The following is a 14703-nucleotide window of genomic DNA, read 5'->3' as shown; positions in this document are numbered from 1 at the left end:
ATACAGTTTCCCTTTTATAGTGTGGGAGGAGTCTTCTTGTAAGAGGAGTTCTTTTGACAGTGATCGATGTTGGTGTGCCTCACAACTAGAGATACTCGACCATTGTATAGAAAGTCGGTCGGCAAATGTCTGGAATATCAAAGACACGGCTGTTCTAGATCCCTAGAATTTGGACATTTAGTTTGCACATGCGCACTACTGCTCTTTTGTCGCCAACCCCTACTCTCTTCGATAAGTTTTTTTATTTATTTTTATTCAGAAAACAAGATACACATGGACAGGGACATAGAGGCGCCACACTCAAGTACATAGACTTATTTTACAGCGCCCCCAAAAAATAAATAAGAATAGACAGAGACATTGACAAACTTAAGCAAGTTTCTGAACAAACGTAACATAGATACGATAAGATATGACTGAAGTAAAGTCGATAAGTTTGGTGGGTTCTTTTCGTGCTCGAGGTGTGGCTCTCCTCAAACACGGGGCTCCTATCTAACGTTATACCCGACGATCGTCCCTAACAAAAGCTAGGTACTCATTTTTACCAGCATTGCGAAGTGGGAAAAATAAGGGGACCCAGGATTCGAACCCAAGATCTCTCGGTTCAGGGCCAAACATCCTACAACTGCGCAATTGCGACGCCACCGAGACGCCACCAAGCCTGACAGAGAACACTGTAGTACTGATTCAGAATCCTCTCACTTTACGGTAACTTAAAGCGTGAGGAACATTATCTAACCGTGACAGCTTTTGACAATACTGCCGTTGTACGATGGGCGTTAAAAGACGTTATTTGCTCATCCAGAAACAAGGGACACAATTTAAATTTCGGGGCATACTTTACAAGATATTGAACAGTTTGTAAATGATCACCAAAATTAGAACCATTCTGTTCATTAGTTTGCCGGAGATGCAGTAGTGATAATCAGTAGTAATGAACGAAACACGGGTAAGACCCATATTCCATTCGCGCTGCCCTTTCTCTGCGACCTACATTGACTTTGTGCAACCCGTCACTTCATAATTGGAATATTATGCAAGATGTACAAGTATGACTGAAAAAAAAAAAACACAGAGCGTAAAATGGTTAGTTTTTTGTCTTTGAAATCCGTCGAGCGCTCTGTTAATTCGTAGATCGCAAAAGCAGCGCGGCGAAAGCGCCGCCCTAGTAGAATAGGGTGTTAAGCCCCCCCCCCCCTTACACTGGCCCGCGGCACGCTGGCGGCGTCGCTGCGGCCGATCGAATTGACAAGGCACTCAACGAATTTCATCGACAACAAACGAATATTTTGAAGCTTTGCGTGTTTTGTTGTCTTTTTGGTCATACTTGTATGTTTTGAATAATATTCCCATTATAAAGTCAAGGGTAACATAAATCCAGTTGAGGGCGCGGCGACGCCGCCAGCGTGCCGCGGGTCCAGACCTGTGTGGGCGATGAGAACAAATAGAGCTTATCGGAATGCTCTGCCCAACACCCGCAGACAGACAAGGGGATTTTGTCATCCATCATTTTCTGGTCTGAAACTTGTGACAGTAAGTCTTCTGTATGCCAGGGTCACATTTCCCATCTGGTCCCCGGCCGGGCTAGGGTTGATTGCGGAAACGAAAAATCGAAGTGCACATCAATGAATATGTACAAGCCTTGTTCTTAGATCATTTTCGGTACGTTTTAAGTTTTCATTGTCTTTTATATCATACTTTTCGTTCTCAACGACTGCCCGACCGGGCCACGGATTTGAAATGTGACCCTAGCATTAGACAGTGATTGATGAGATCCGCATGCACAACAAGGACAGGGCTTTGTCTAAATAGTGTCCCATAGAGACGAGTTTAGAAAAGGGAGGTGAGAAGAAAGAAATGACCGATGAAATAGGACAAGGACTGTTACGGTCAGCACCAATCCTTGGCACAGTTGACTGCACGTAGCAAGGGTGCCATCCCATTTCTACCGGGGCTCCTACACACGCTACCCTAAAATTTAGGGTAGCGAGTGTAGGAGCCCCGGTAGAAATAGGATGGCACCCAGCCTAAACTGTGCGCGTTAAGCTATGTAGTGAGGATGCTCCTACTTTACTTAATAGTGCGCCCTGAATTTTGAACAGTAAGTAAAAACGTTGACGTGAATGCCAGCGAGGCATAAACTTTACTGTATGGTAGTATAATAAGTGGGCTTTCAGATCGTAGGAATGAGATTGTGAAGTTTTCCCATTCGGCGTATAAATGCGCGTGACCTCTACAGCTGCCTGTCAAGGCTGGTCGGCTGCAGTTCCGAATGAACCCGCATGACCCCATTTCAAAGTGGCCGTCAAATTGTTGAAAAAACATAACTTTTTTTTGTTTTCAGTTATTTTGAAGATTGTACCCTCGACTTCAAGATATTTGCTTGTCGTGATTTTGTAGGGTACCCTACTATCCACGTCGGTGTCGGTCACTTTGTGGTCCTGACAAGTTGCTTCCTAGTTTGCTTTAACGACTTAATCTGGCAAAATAAAGTCGCCAGTGAGATGCTGGAAGGTTAAAAGAGGTTTTCAGATTGACAATTTTGCACTTTGGAAATAGTAGTAGAATTTTTTTAAACGTTAAATCGCGGTCAGCTTCTATCATTTCCAATGTGCCAAAAAAGCTGACACCTTCCAGCATCTCACTGGCGAGTTTGTATTGCCAGATTTAGTCGCTAAAGAAAACTGGGAAGCAATTTGTCGGGTCATGGCTGACTCGAATCTGAGTTTCAAAGAGGTCGATTGGTCGGGGTGTATTCTCACGGGAAACGACTTTTAGCGGATCTAGGAGAGTTCTCGGAATGTTAGTTTTGTTTGTCAACACGCGGTGCAGACAGAAGGGGGATTCTGCCGGCCATCCATCATTTTCCGGTCTGAAACCCGTGACAGTAAGACAGTGATTGATCGCCTTCACATGCACAACAGGGAGCGGACTTTTCCCTGCAGGTGTTCCATAGATACAAGTCAAGGCAAGGACCTACTCATTAGAATTTGAGAACAACGTTCTCAAAGAATGAGGACAGTTGACCGTTAGGTTAGAGAGGAAACTACGGGAGCTAAGGAAGGTCGCGTGGCACAAGACATGGTGGAGAAATTTGAAGAAAGACTGGTTGTAGATGCACAGGAGCAGCAGAACGCAGTGGACTACTACTACTACTACTACTACTTCTACTACTACTACTACTACTACTACTCCTACTACTCCTGCTACTACTTATCTCCTCATCCTCCTCTTCCTCCTACTGCTTCTGCTACTACTACAGTAACTACTACTATTAGAACTACTACTACTTCTTCTTCTACTACTACTACTACTTCTCCTACTAATACTACTGCTGTTGCTACTAAATATGCTACATGGCAGTGGGAACCCCTAGCTGTTAAAGCAACCATTGCAGATCGACAGACATTGCAATCCTGTTGCCGTTGCTGACAGTGAAATATCAGGACCGCCTTTAATCCTCGCAACCGCCGCTAATTGTTCTTCATTTAAGGCACAGACAGCCCCAGAGAAGAGTGTTATGATTCTGCTAATAGTATTTTTCTAAATCCAAGAACGTAATTTGCGTATCCCATGACTGTCGCGGGATTTTGTCATCCTTGGCATTTGCCTTCGGCCTCGAAATCTATTCAATATGCTACGCGGCAGTGGGGAGCCCTAGCTGTTGAACTTATGATTGCAGATCGACAGTTCGTGGATGTTGCAATACCACTGCAGTGCTGACATGGAAATATAGGGGCCGCTTTTAATCCATGCGAGTGTCTGTTTAAAGTGGTCTAAAGACATAATTCACTTCCATTCCGTACACTTCACCAAAGCGGACAAATAGAGATTTCTTGAGTTAGGACAAACCTATCTGTTCTTACATTTCCACCATAACAACAAAGCAAGAAGACACCAAATCAACTTGGTAGAACCCGGGACCTATTGGCTTCGAGTCCAACGCTCTAACCGTTGCGCCACATCGACGCCACGGCTTTGCGTCTGTAACCTTTCCGCGATTAATGAATGAATGAATGAAGACCTTTATTGCACACACATACCCACTGGGTTCAGTACAGGTCACAACAGAAGACATCACAGTTTTCCAGACACGAATCTTTGATAAGTCACAAAATCTGATATTTATCAGCTCAAGATGACAGGATCGGTCCTGGGTAATGAAGTGGTAAATATGGAGAAATCATGTGATCACTTTAACCTGAGGATAACTGTCTTTCTTTCTTTCCTTCTGTCTTTTCTCTCACAATCATACTGTATAAATAGGATAAGTACACTTAAAATGTGGTACGATACAAGCCAATAACACATAAATGGTTGCTTAACAAACAGATCGACTGGAATAGAATTTGAATCCATTGTATGACTCATTGCTGGCCAAGTCAACAAGTTACTGTCAATGCAGAAGTGTTCGCGGTGGTTTTATGTTCGCGGTTTTCTCGGCGACCGTTTCACCGCGAACTTAAAACCGCCGCGAACATTTTTGTCCAATACTGTAGCAGTATGGGACTATAGCACTGCCGCGAAATAAAAACCAAGGCGTACACATATCATTCCTGGCCTGACGAATTGCGCTCCTAGTGGGTAGCCGGTCCTGTAACCGCCAGCCCTCTTGGGCTTGGGGTCAGTAACCTCCGGCCGAGAGCTTGTGTAAATACAGGCTAATATCATTCCAGGTCACCTCCTTTGCAAGAAGCCAAAGTAGAGGCACTTCTCTAGAAACACCTGTGAAAAGATAATGTTGTTTTGCAGACTGTTCTCAGCGGGTAGTCAGCGTCAGAAGGACTATTAGCTGACCGACAGTCTTTCATCAGCCACCTTCCTGGCCCAAAAGGTCAAACCCATTGTACATGTACCTAGTTATTAACTTATTGACGGATTTTGGGGAACTGGTCAGCTGGAAGTAGGTTAACCTACTAAAAGGTTGTTGACTTGGAATACCCCCAAATAACCCAAGTAATGCTTAACTCTAAAATGATAAAAAAGATATGAAATTCACATGACTTTTTAGATACGTCGAAGAATGTTAGACCTTCAGGTAATAAGACAAGCAAGAAACGGCTACTCATCAAAGCAACTGGAGATATTTTGGAAATGGTCAGACGTTTCAGGTAACATCCGCTACCTTTCTTTTATTTAACTAAAAAAAAAGTGAAACAAACTAGTATCATCCTGTATCTCTTATCAATCGTTGAGAAGACTGAAAGCCCAGGAGGAAGAAGTTATAGCGGCAGAACATGGGTTTCGCCGTGGTAGGCTGTTTGGCCCAGAACCCAGAGGCCCTGGGTTGAAATCCGGGGTCCCCTGATTTGTCTCGTTGACGTTGTGCCCTTTACACTTTAAACGACATTCTCCACTTCACCAAGGTAAAAATGAGTACCTAGCTTCGGTCATGGCCGTCCCTCAGATAGGACGTTAAATGAAGGTCCCGTGTTTGAGGAGAGCCACACCTCGAGAACATAAAAAGAACCCGTCACGCTTATCGAAAGAGTAGGGGTCCTTCCCGGTGTGAGTGTTTCAAGTATATCTGTCCGGATATGCAGCTTGTACTGTTCTGTACAAACCTGGTGGGTTACGCCATGAGGTGGTTTACCGGGTATGCAATACAAACAAAACAAACAAACAAAAGCGCAACCAAATAAACATTCAATCTATGAGTGCTATGAGAAAAAAATACAGTCAACACCAACAATACATCTATCACGTATTCTTAGATTCAAAAAAAGCATTCGAATCCAACGCGACGCTCTTTCGGCTACAATTAAATCGTACAAAACTGATTATAAAACATGAAAGAGCTGTACGCCAAGGCCAGCAGTGCAGTGCTGGTACGTGGCACAGTCTGAGTGGGGTTGGGGTTGGATGGGTGTGGGGATGTTCCCATTCTTCAGTCGGCGTCTCTTATCGCCCACATCATTGAAACATTTGTTCTTGAGTGCAATATGACTGACGTCGTTGGGTGTCTTTGAGCCGTTGAGGACAAACCTATCGAGACAAAAATCACGGAGGACAACAACGTGAGACTGCAAAGAAGTTCAAATACTTTGGAGCTCGAGCAATAAGAAGCGATGCACGGGGGCATCGCGATCGGTCACGACGCGTGTATCACATTGTTCTCTAGTCCTAGTTACAGTGTGTAGCTTTTAGCGCTTTTTGCTGCAAAAGACAGCATATATACCCATGGCTACGGTCAGATATTTCTGTTAATGGAATCATTTTCCTTGCAGAAAATTTTAGTTGATAACTTCAAGTATAATCTGTAGCGTCGTGCATTTATCTACAAATGTCACGATGCAAATTACTTAATATGAGAAAAGAACTATCATAACAAACAACTTATACGACCGCTTAGTGTCAAATACCTATCTCTCTTCTGCTAATTTGACCACACGAGAGAGAAAAAAAACAAATCCCACAGAACTTTCTGCGAGGAATTCCTGATGGATTTCTGTGCCATGAAGCTTTTGAAAGTCCAACCGTTCAACCCTGACAGGAACCCAGTGTTTAAGAATGTCTTCAAGTGGACGAATATGCCAACAAAGAACGCGGACTAGAATCTGGACATATAGCTGGTGCAATACGCCTAGAGATGCGCACAGTTTGTTTAAGTGACATGGGGAAGGACGAAGCATGACGCTTTATCGTTAGCTAGTAGTGCAATCCGTTTTAGCTACGTCTCGCGTTTTTGGCCAAGCACACTGGGTCACCCCTACTCTTCTCGATAAGTTTGTTGGTTTTTTTTACGTGCAGAGGTTTGACGCTTGAGGCTTATGCCTGGAGCTCCCTCATAAACGGGGAAACGGTTGCTGAATTCGTCCAACTTTTTAGGCTATTCACTGAGGGTATTTGAAACCTACAGTTTTTTTAATCAGTTCGACGGCCTGATGTTGTCATCGATTCCACGAAGATGCTCGTACATCATAAGCATAATACACAAAAGAGAGTCACATCACAATCTTGCCTCGAATTTACATTTTGTCATCCGCTTTAACTTTACCTCAGATTCAATATTATCATTATCATCATCATCACAATATCATAATGTTTGGTGATATCATATCTTAAGCTTGAGAATATACACACGGTAACACACCTCATCTAGTATTTGTGATGAACTTTGTCATTTCATCGGAACACTATCTGGTTTCAAATTATACTGTATATTCACGTTACAAAATGTGTACAATTAGATGAGAACGATCGTGTAGCAAGGCAAAGGGGGAGGCAAAAGAAAAATAACGCTGCTACTATGACAGACCCCTAACAGCAGCGAAGAGCAGAAAATGGAAGTGGTCAGAATGAGGTCAAATGCACTGCACAAAGAAAATTTTCAAGGAACAGTGAACTGAGCAAGGCAAAGGAGGAGGCAAAAGAAAAACAGCGTTGCCACTATGACAGACCCCCAGCAGTTGCGAAAAAAAATCGTCGGAATGTGGTCAAATACAAAATTTAGAATGCCAAAGTAATTAGTCAAGGAACAGTGAACTGAGCCAGGCAAAGGAGGAGGCAAAATAATAACATCACTGCCTGCCACTATGGAAGACCCCCAGCAGTCCTGCTGAACAGAAGAAAATCGAAGTGGTCGGGATGAGGTCAAAGGGACTGCCCATAGTCATCGTTCATGAAACCACAGTGAACTGAGCCAGGCAAAGGAGGAGGCAAAAGAATAACATCACTGCCTGCCACTATGACAGACCCCCAGCAGTCCTGCTGAACAGAAGAAAATCGAAGTGGTCGGGATGAGGTCAAATAGATTGCCCAGAACAGTCGTCAAGAAGCAGTGAATGGATTACTACCTTCTCCATTCATTGTGCCTTGACGAATTTCACCCCGGAGAGGCAAAGGAAAATAAAAACACTGCCAAGTGGTCGGAATGAGGTCAAATGGACTGCCCATAGTCATCGTTCATGAAACCACAGTGAACTGAGCAGGGCAAGGGGGAGGCAAAAGAAAAACAGCGTAGCCACTATGACAGACCCCAACAGTTTCGAAGAGAAAAAAATGAAGTAATCGGAATGAGGTCAAATACAAAATTTAGAATGCCGAAGTAATTCGTCAAGGATCATTGAACTTAGTAAGGCAATGGAGGTAGGCCAAAAAAAAAATCACTGCATGCCACTATAAAAGGTCCTATTTTTAACAGTGCGTTCGAAGAGCAAATGGAGCAAGGCAAATGGGCGGGGAAAATAAAAAGAAAGAAAAAAAGAACATCCCTGCATGCCACTATGAAAGGCTCCTAACGGTACGTTCGAAGAGCAAATGGAGCAAGGCAAATGGGCGGGCAAAAGAAAACAACACCGCGTGCCACGATGACAGACCCCCAACACTAGCGAAGAGAAGAGGATTGAAGTAGTCGGAATTAGGTCAAATAGACTGCCCATGGTCACCGTTTATGAAACCACAGTGAACTGAGCAGGGCAAAGGAGGAGGCAAAAGAAAAACAGCTCTGCCACTATGACAGACCCCAGCAGTTGCGAAAAAAAAAAGAAGAAGTCGGAATGTGGTCAAATACAAAATTTAGAACGCCAAAGTAATTAGTCAAGGATCATTGAACTAAGGTAGGTAATGGAGGTAGGCAAAAAAAAAAATCCCTGCATGACACTATGAAAGACTAATAACAGTACGTTCGAAGAGCAAATGGAGCAAGGCAAATGGGCGGGCAAAATGAAAAGAAAACAAAAAAAAGACATCACTGCATGCCACTATGCAAGGCTCCTAACAGTAGTGAAGAGGAAATGGAGCAAGGCAAAGGGGCGGGCAAAAGAAAACATCATCGCGTGCCACTATGACAGACTCTCAACAGTAGTGAAGAGTCGAAAATCGAAGTGGTCGGAATTTAGGTCAAATGGACTGCCCATAGTCAATAGTCATCGTTCATAAAACCACAGTGAACTGAGCAGGGCAAGGGGGAGGCAAAAGAAAGACAGCGCTGCCACTATGACAGACCCCCAACAGTTGCGAAGAGAAAAACATTAAAGCGGTCAGAATTAGGTCAAATAGAATGCCAAACAAATGTGATTCGTCATGGAACAGTGTTGGAGCAAGGCAAAAGGGGAGGCAAAAGAAAAATAGCACTGCAATGAAAACTAGAGTTCCACGACCTCATACCTTCGCCAAATGATTTTGACCTTTATGACTAACGTATCAGGAGTGTTTGTCATCAATTATAAATCATACCAGTTGATCTTCTTCACCCAAAAAAGCAAAAGTATGAGCTTAAGAAAGAAGATTATGCTAACAAAGTAACATTTATCATGAATTATGCAAATGAGGTCCTTATTAGCATAATTTGATTCAACGATGTTCACATTCACATAACTTCGAAATGACACAAGTATGAAATTGCCATCATGATCCTGTATGGAATTATAGTAGTTTCTCATTAATTATGCAAATTATGCCTACATTTGCATATTTTTCATCTCAGTAACAAATGTCACATATTTCAATAGTCATATCATTGAACACAGCGTGTTTGTAAAATTGCCCCATTAATTATGCAAATTAGAATCTAATTTGCATAATTATCATCCAATCATACAAAGCTTCACGTAAGCTATCTACATACCAAAAATCATTACCATCCATCAAGCCCATCTTGAGTTATAGTATTTTCTCATTAATTATGCAAATGAGGTCTTCAGTTGCATAATTGATATCTATTGATATTTCTCTCTTCTTCAGTTACATATGTCACATGTTTGAGAGTCCTATCGTGGAATTTGGCGGATGTATAAACTTTCCTCATTAATTATGCAAATTAGATACTGATTTGCATAATAAGTATCTAATTATGTACATCATCACTCAAGCTATCTACTTACCAAAAATCATAACCATCCATCAAGCCCTTCTTGAGTTATTCCCTTTCAAAGTCTGAAGCAAAACCTGCTCCTGCGGTTCCAAAAAAGCCGCTAGGGGGCCAAAACCTTTACCACTTACTCTCTGTCCGAAGAGCTATCTACCACTCAAAAATCAGTTCCATAGCTTGTCCAGAACACGAGATATCGAAACAAGAAGTTCCGCTGCAGTACCGTAACAAGCCGCTAGGGGACGCAAAATCTAATCATTTCCTTGTCTCATCAAGACCTACACACCTACCAAATATCAAGACAATCCATCCAAGCCTTCTCGAGTTATGCTGGTGGTTACAAACATACATACATACATACAAACGCTACGTACCCTCTGCATAACCTTCTCGGCGAAGGTAATTAAAGGGGTCGGAATGAGGTCGAACAGAATGCCAAAGTAATTAGTCAAGGAATATTGAACTGAGTAAGGCAACGGAGGTCAGACTTTTAACAGAAGTGGAGGGCGGAAAATGGATTCCATAAAGCATTCCTTGAATGAATAGTGAACCGACCAAGGCAAGGGAGGGGGGGGGGCAAAGGAAACCAACGCTGCCAGCATGACAGACTCCCAACAGTGTAGTAGCGAAGAGAACCAAAATTACTTCGGTCAGAATTAGGTCAAATAGAATGGTAAAGTAATGATTATTCAAGGAACAGAAAACCAACGTTGCCAGCATGGCAGGAGACCAACAGTAGCGAAGAGAAGAAAATTGTGGTCACAATGAGGTTTAAGGGAATGCACACGGTCATCATTAATGAAAAGGAGTAGGGGGAGGCAAAAGAAGAAAAAAAAGACCGACAACATCGAAGTAAAAGAGTGAACGGAACGAGATCCGCAGCTTCCCTCCCGCTGATACAGGACAAAGTGGGACGGAGGGAGGATGAACACCACCACAAGTGCCCCCGCGAGTCCAGGACCCCGGAAATCCTGTTAAGGGACCAAGGCACAAGGTAAGAAGCCCATAGCCTCCACCAGGTCTTCCTTGGGGGTATGGATCGTAAAATTCGGCAAAAAAGGGAATAATTGTCCAGTAGAGTCAGTCCACGGTACAGTACATGTTTCCCTTCACCTTGCATGCAAATCAAACTCTCTGTTGGCCAAACTTCGCTGGCAGATATTCTCCCTATAGCTGGCGTAGTTAGTCTGGTAGAGACCTGTAGATATGTGTCACAGTACTTGAAAGCAGGTCAATGAACTTTCCAATCGTTTCACATGGGCACCAACTATGCACATCTCTTACGTGCATTGCAGCAGGTATGTGTCCAGTTTCTAGTCCTTCTTCTTTGTCGGCATCTTCGACCTCCTGAAGGCTTTCTTAATAACACTGGGTCCTGTCAACTATGAACGATTGGCCTGTCAAAAACATCATGACAACCGCATTCATCATGAATTCTTCGCAGGGAGTACTGTGTGATTTTCTTCTCTCGTGTATGAAATTAGCAGAAGAAAGGGTCAGTTGTATCAGTCAACACGAAGCGGTCAAAAGAAAAAGGACAAAATGGGTCCACCACATCAAAGAGGGGTGGGAAAGAGTTTTGAACAGCTCTCCCGTTGATGTAGGACATAGTGGGATGGTAGAAGAAACATGACAGCCGGTATCCTCTTGATAAGGTCCACATTCCACCAGACGGCTCTCTCACTGTTACGCTACATTACGAGTATTTACCGACTGTTAGTCATACATTTAGTGATGCCAATCATGCTTTCGGTCAGAGGAAACTACACTGTGTCTGATAAAACTTTCGGAGCAAGATACCGCAGAGCTCTTCCACAGTCTTGTATAAGCCCTTTACAGGTGACAGGTGTAAGAACACTTTCAAAAAAGCCAGCGTCGCATTGCGGTAGGCATTCAGCTGAATTTTTTGATCGCCAGAATCTCACCGAATTCACCTGGAGATCTAATTTGTCGGGACTTGACTACCTGTGAATATCGGTCGATCTCTAAAAATCGCAATGTTACGCCTGTGCAGAAGTTACGCCTGGTGGCGGAGAGCGGTAGTTTGCCCTTTATTGTAACGTGGTTAGTTACAGTAATAGCGTGCGTAGTCCAGTGGTTAGCGATCTTGCCTCTGGAGCTAGAAGCTCCGGGTTCGATCCTGACTTGCACGCTACCGGAAAGGGTCGCAGTCCTTAGGACAGGACGTTAAACCGTGGTCCAATGGCGCTTGTCGAAAAGAGCTAGGAGAATTTCCCCGGTACAATGAAGCTGCAGCTTCCGCTGTTTAATCGCGCCGCGTGCCTGCGAAGCTGATGTGTTACGCCGAATGGCGGTTATACCGGCAATATAGATACAGATACTTATTACGTGAGTGACAACGGACGACTAATGTAGAAGCAAAATACCTCATTACCTTGGCATATATCAATTTTTGAACGTCTTTGCCTACAGTGAACAACCCACAAACGTTAGGATTAAAAGTAGGGTGAAAGAACCTTGTAACCGATTTACCTACAGGTCACATAGCACCAACTATGTACGTCTCTAGGCGCCTTGCTACAGGTGTGTGTCCAGTTTCTAGTTCTTGCTCTTTGTTCGAGCCTTCGGCCACCTGAAGGCGCCCTTGATATCAATGGTGCTGTCAGATATGAGCGATTTTCTTTTCACAGGCATTATGACAACAGTATTTATCACGAATTCCTTTGTAATCCATCATGTTTCGTCCCGTCCCATCACATTAGCAGGATCGACCTATTTATTCAACACCATGTAGTCCTGTACGTTTGGTGCAACTGTTCGCGTTTCTTTAGCCTCTTTTGCTGGCCTTCTGGGCGACGCCGGCGTTTATTTTTAGGGGAGTACTGATTTTCAACTTACCGGGGCCAGGGTCTTGAGCTGGAGCCCAGAAGGCTTGCAAAGGATGCTAGTGTTTATTCAGTAATTTGCAGTCTAACGTTTGCAACTTAAGGCAATACATCGCAAATTAGAACCGAAGTGATAAACATGGTATTAAAACCGTGGGGACTAAAGACTGTAGTTTTATCTGAATATCAGAATGAACAGCCTGAAATTGTCATCAGCAAAGGTATACCTGGACTGCAAACAAAGTGAAGCGAGCCTGGGAAAACATTTCCGACAATTGTTCATTCACAAAGAGGTCAACACATTCGGACACGGACAAAGGTATACCTGGACTGCAAACAAAGTGAAGCGAGCCTGGGAAATTATTTCCCAGACAACTGTTCATTCACAAAGAGGTCAACACATTCGGACACGGATTTTAGACAATGTGAAGATGCCGTTTTTACTACCTGTAAGAAGCTGATACGAGGTTTGATTAGTGCAAGAACGCTGCAAGAGCCCGTTTACGTTAGAATCTAGTAAGGAAAGTTCTATCAGTGTAGCTTTTTTTGACATCGTGTATGATTGATATCAACTTAATGTATAACTAACAACCGGTAAATACTCATAATGTGGGCACAAAGTACCTCCACGTTAACGTTTCAACACGAAGCCTCAAGGCGATTTAGAAAGGCATAAGCATAACACAAATACAAAAGAGAATATGTGGTAACCATTTTAACGTTTCCAAGAAGACCATACAATCATAACCAGCCACCGCACGGCGAAACACCCCACCGATTGCGCCACAATGAGTGTTCAGTAACTCAGTAAGACGTGAACGACAGGCTTATCACGCCACTGGGTTCTCTTTGAAAGGAGACAATGTTCATGAAGAGGACAGAGATATCAGAACCAGCTGATGTAGGCGTGCATTTAAACGTCAAAAGTTCATGACCCACTGTTGAAGCAGAAACAAAGACTAGTGAAGGGTCATTCAGAGAAGCGCCAAGCGACGCTGTTCTTCTTATCACTCTGCCAATGTGCTGATCATAACTATTGTCGTAAACTCTATATAGTTAACTACCCCATGGCCTTAAGCAGGCATTAGTCCAAATTTGTGATTTGGGCAGAGGCAGATAAACGCACAGCCACAGCATCAACAACTTACTAAAGAATGTCCTCGGCCTACATAACGGATCACCCCTAATGTTCTCGACAAGTGTTTGTCTTTTACCACTCCTTTGAGATAGGAGCTATGGAGTCATGTTGGATCGCCATCCTAGGCGCTCTCACGGTGCTCTCTGCGCGCTCCCTTAAGCCCCCGTCACAAGTAAGAAATTCAGCTCGGCCGACGTGTTGGCGAGCTTCAAATGTGCATTTTCGGCCGAAGTAAGGCCGACGTCCTGTCGACTACGCGGGCTTCGGGCGATTTTTAGAAATCAAAGTAAATCCAAATATTGGCCTTTTACCAGGTTAGTCGATACTGACTTCGTCCATTTCCAAGAGATGGTAACGTTACCATCTCATGGGGGATTAGTAGTTTTTAGTGTTCGACGGACGTCACCCGAGATTTTCATTGGAAAATACGGTCGACGCTCGGGCGATTTTGAAATTCGGCGAGCTTCGGGCGATCTACAAAGTCGGCCGACGCTCGCATGCATTGTGACGCCGGCTTTAGCGCTCCCAGGGTGATATTGGTGCGCTCTCGGCGCTCTGGCCAATTTGAGGTCGCAGAGAGAGCGCGGTGAGAGCGCCGTCCTAGTGGAATGGGGGCCTTACGGTCAGTGGTGTTAAATGTTGCCTTCTTTTTCTGCTCCGTCGAGCATGATTCCACCCATTAAACGCCCGAGCGACGTGTTCTTACTTGTCCACGCTCCACGGTCGCTCTGTCAATAGCGTCGTGGATGGGATCTCAGCCCACATTCTGAGGCGTCGGTGCGCCCCAGCAAACTTCAGATAACTTATTGTTGTTTCCTTATTTTCTGGTACCGTTTGGAAGAACGAATCTACTGACGATTTGTCTGTTCGCTAACCTACGAAAAATGCTAGCTGACCGACTGTATGGA

This window comes from Branchiostoma lanceolatum, chromosome 18 (assembly GCF_035083965.1).
Source record: "Branchiostoma lanceolatum isolate klBraLanc5 chromosome 18, klBraLanc5.hap2, whole genome shotgun sequence".
Lineage (NCBI taxonomy): Eukaryota > Metazoa > Chordata > Leptocardii > Amphioxiformes > Branchiostomatidae > Branchiostoma > Branchiostoma lanceolatum.
This window is presented reverse-complemented; position numbering follows the sequence as displayed.